Consider the following 4,936-nt stretch of genomic DNA (forward strand, 5'->3'; position numbering starts at 1 on the left):
TCCACTGCTCCACCACAGCAGGGTTATAAAAGTTGTTTCCATGGAAAGGGCAACCGAGACCCAGAAATGCTCAGGGCTGTACCTGTGGGGAGTGAGCTGGGGACAAGTCACAGATGGTGTCCCCAGGGCTTAGTGTTGAGCCCAGGCCTGTTTGACATCTTCCTCAATGACCTGGAGGAGAGAATTCGGTGCTCCCTCAGTCACTTCTGAGATCACACTGAGTTGGGTGGGAGTGTGGATCTGCTGGAGGGCAGGAGGGCTCTGACAGGGATCTGGACAGGCTGGATCCAGGGGCCCGGGCCAGAGGTGTGAGGGACAACAAGGCCCAGTGTTGGGTCCTGCCCTTGGGTCACCACCACCCCATGGAATGCTCCAGGCTGGGGCAGAGGGGCTGGAAAGCTGGAAAAGGCCCTGGAGGTGCTGGTCAATTGAAAAGGTTGTCCAGCCCTGGCACAGCTGCCCCGGGCAGGGGTGGAGTCCCCACCCCTGGGGGGATTTAAAAGTAGTGTAAATGTGACACTTGGGGATGTGGTTTAGTGGTGGCCTTGGCAGTGCTGGCCATCCCAGTTGAACTTGATGATCTTGAAAGTCTTTTCCAACCTAAATAATTCTTTAATTCTGTGACTCCTTTCACTTCATTTTACCCATTTAGCAGCTCAGCAGGTAGATCAGACTATTTGCTCTCACCTTTTTGTGGTCTCTGGAAAATATAAGGTCCTTTAATGAGTCTTGCTTGAGTCTCTCTGTGCAGGACTATTGGAAATATTTCTGATGCAGAGATGAAACACACTCAGGCTGCTGAACAAATAAGATTTCCAAGCCACTAAAACATCTTTGCCTCCACATCAGCTCGAGGAAGACAAGGCCCTGCAGAGCTGTGTTTCTGTAACAGGTGACTGGGACCATGTGGAGGTTCAGAAGGTTCTGAGGGGGAGAGGACACACAAAGCTGAGATGAACCAGCTGTGGATGGTTGAGGAATCCAGGATGAGGCGGAAAATGCAAAGAGCAGCAAACTGATGTGTCAGGGTCACCTCCTGGCTCTGAAACAGGAAGAGGTGGTGGGAAGCATCGACCTGATGGCTTTTTCTGCCTCCTCTGGGCCATGGATCAGCCTCTCCAGAGACTGACTCCACCTTGTCTTGTTGGAATATCAGCCTGTGGAGGCTCTTCTGTCTTGAATAGCAAAGCAAACAGCTGCATCTCCCTGCCCCAGCAGAGGCTTTCCAGGTGCTGACAGTGGAAGGCCAGCAGGGCAGACACGTCCTTGCAGCACATCCAGAAGGGCAGGTGAGGATGGGGGAGGAAGGCAGGACACCCATGAGCACCTACAGCCTCTCAAAGCTCCAGGTGAAAACCAACCACTCACCTTTCTGTGTCTTTAACATGGTCTTCATAACTGGGAGAGCTGGGGGGGTTCAGCTGGAGGAGAGAAGGTCCAGGGAGAGCTGAGAGCCCCTTGCAGGGCCTAAAGGGGCTCCAGGAGAGCTGGAGAGGGACTGGGGACAAGGGATGGAGGGACAGGACACAGGGAATGGCTTCCCACTGCCAGAGGGCAGGGATAGGTGGGATATTGGAAGGAATCCTTCCCTGTGAGGGTGGGGAGGCCCTGGCACAGGTTGCCCAGAGAAGCTGTGGCTGCCCCTGGATCCCTGGAAGTGTCCAAGGCCAGGCTGGACGGGGCTTGGAGCAACCTGGGCTGGTGGAAGGTGTCACTGCCCATGGCAGGGGATGGGGCTGGATGGTCTTTAAGGTCCCTTCCAACAGAAACAATTCCATGATTCCATGACTCTGTGATGTGTCTGGGATGCAGCCAAGGGTCACCACACCATTGCTGCTGCATCACAGAGGCTTCCAAGTGGAGTGAATTGGCAGTCAAGAGCCAGTGGATGTGTCCAGGGATTCAGCACTTTGGGCTTGCAAAACAATCCCAGAGAGCACCAGAGGGATGGGAAGGAGGAAGGCAATGAAGAATGAGGTAAAAACCGTGAGAAGAACAAGGACACAGAGGAGAACAAGGGGAAATGCAGAGGGGAGAGAGGAGGAGACCTGCAGAAGGCAGAGCAGCTTTGCCTCTCTGGCTGCACGAGGTGTGTGGGAGGATGAGTGATGGGCCATGGGATGGGAATGCAGGGGCTTAATGCAAAGCTGAGATGCAAATACAATAATGGCAAGAGTTAAAGGGAAAATAGAGTTTTTCATGTAAAACTGATGTTTCTTCATAAACCTTTATTTATCTTAAAAAATGAAGAGCAATCTCTGAGCCGTGTAAGAGCATTTATCACCCGGGAAGGTGAAGGCAGCAGAATGTGCAGATTCCTGGCTGGGTTATTCATACAAATCACAACCAGATTAGTACTGAGCCCACCTAATGTGGTAGTTCCACAATCCCAAACAAGCATTAGCCTTGCACTTGTTTTAAAAATGAGCATCTCCTGAAGTCCTGATGCCCTACAGGGCTGCAGGGGAAAAAATTCCATCTTATGGCCTGTCAGGCTTTGGGGACTGTTGGAAACGGGGATATATATCTATATATATTTAAGACATAAAGTAAGAGTGTGTGTGATTAAGAATTTGGGTGGTTCTGTGCTATAATTCTGGTGGCTTTTAAGCCTTTCCTTGTCAGTGATACTGGATGAGGGTGGATAGAGAAGTTGCCTGTATGGAATACAAAGAATAAAATCACTTCTCCTGTCTGACCCATGTCTCTGCCTTGTCCAATTTTCTATATTCCCCCACTAGCTCAAGTTTTTGAGCTGTCCTTCAGGCCCCAGCTAGGAATTGCCTGTCTCTGCCAACAGCTGTAAAACAGGTGTCTGATGCCTCCTCAAAAAATTTCAACAAACCAGGGGAATAACAGAAAGAAAGAAAGAAAGAAAAAAGCCCAATAATATTTTACTAACCCATTTTCAAGGTCGCAAAGTCAAGCACTCCAAAATTAGGAAGTGTCAGATTTAAGATGCCTGTAAAATCTTCATTTAGCCTTGCTGTGTGTGTGCATTCTAATTCACTCTTAAATATGTGATCACTTGTGCTCTGCAGGCAGAATCCTGCTCATTCAGGGCTCAGAATAGACTTGCTCTCTGAAAGAGCAGCTCTTCAATATTTCATTTGGTCTCATCGTTCAGTGTGTGGCTCCATGCATTATTTACTGCAGACAGCACTGAATACAGAATTATTAATTTCTTACCAGGTTTTTCTCTGGTGCCTCACTGTTCAATCTCCCTTCTTTACAAAATTTAATGAATATATCTTAACAATAGGGCCTAGGGGTGAATCAATACTGATGTTTCATTTTATGGGGGGAAATGATGCACACAATAAGTATTAAAGTCAAAACAATCCAAAGCGTCTCCTGATTTTTGGTGTATATTTTGATTGTCTGACATGACTTCCTTTAGCACTTCCATGTTTTTAGCTATTTATATTTCCAGAGCATGTATTTCTATATATGTGTGGTTACTACCTTTGCCTTTTCAGACCTGCACAGACCTAATCTCACTCACTGTAGGGGCTCACAGTCAGCAGAGAGGAAGGTGATAGACCCAGGGGGGTTTAGTGCAGGATTCACCTCACCTTAAAATAGATATCAAACCCAGATCTGATTATCTTGCCCTTAACATGCTGCTTCTCTCCCAGTAGAATGAGGGAGCCCAAGGCAAATAATGAGTTAGGCAGCTAATTTTGGATTCACTGGCAGAGGTGAATCCCAGCCTTCCAGAAAATAAATAAGCAAAAAATCCTGAGAGACTCTGCAGCCTTATTTTTGCAGACGTTGGATGAGGGAGGAAGAGAGACAATGGGTATTTTGGGGTTGTGGTGGGGAATTGTTACTGTGAAGGGCCTCACTCAGCTCCTGCTCCCATCACAGTAACCCCAGACCATGGTCAGGGCTCCTTCCTCAACCTCTTCACCTCCTGAGCTGGAAGGGACCCACAAGGATCATCAGTTCCAGCCTCTGGCTCTGCTCAGGACACCCCAACAATCCCACCAGGGACACCCCAACAATCCCACCATTGTGTCTGAAAGGCTCCAGATGCTTTTGTTGAGCTTTTCCAGTGCCCACCTTCTCTGACAGTCACCTCCCGCTTTAGGCACCTTCAATCAGCTTTGTCTTCACTTGGTCTCTTCAGGATCTCTTCTCAGCCAGGGACAAGTGGATTGAGCCAATTCCACTTCAGTTCTGTCTTTGGAGACCACGTGCCTCTGCTCCATGGGGTAGTTTGTTATATTTTGGCAATGAAACGAGAGAGGTAGCACAGAGAAAATAGGAAATACCTCCATAGGGAGACTCCTGAGACCTCCCAGAGTGGGTGTTATGGAAACAATTGGCTGGTTTGGAGTGGGGAATCCAAGGATGTACCAGTGAGTGAGGGCAGATAAATCTCAGCTGAAGGGTTATTTCCACAAAGTCAAAGTCTCTGGCGGGAGAGAATATTTTCAGCTGAAAGAAATATTTACTTCCCAAGTAATTGCTTGTGACTCACTTATTATAAACTTACATTTCTCTTTTATAGTGCAATATATATATATATATAGTATGAAACAGAGTGGTTTATTTACCACTTAGGGTGGTTTCTTATTCTCCCCTACAAGCTGTGCTGCACACAGGATGAGATTCTTCAGCCCTCCCAAGACAGTGAAAAAAACATAAAAATTCATTTCTGATGAACTGAATAATTTTTGGATCATTCAACCAAGTGGAAAGAAATCTTGTGCAGCAGGAATGCTGGAGAGTTTGTACCCAACTTGTGGTTCGGGGTTCATGTGGTTCTGCAATATTTCATATTTCGCTCGAAACAAACCTCCCTTTTAACACTCAGATCCCAAATGAGATAACACAGGAGGTGAAATAGAAGAATTTCCACTGGGCAGAAAGTGTAGGTGCTGCTGGAAGAAAAGGCAGTGCCAGATTTTAGGTGGCACAACCCTGGTTC

This window comes from Manacus vitellinus, unplaced genomic scaffold (assembly GCF_001715985.3).
Source record: "Manacus vitellinus isolate BGI_N305 unplaced genomic scaffold, ASM171598v3 scaffold_84_pilon, whole genome shotgun sequence".
NCBI classification, from domain to species: Eukaryota; Metazoa; Chordata; class Aves; order Passeriformes; family Pipridae; genus Manacus; species Manacus vitellinus.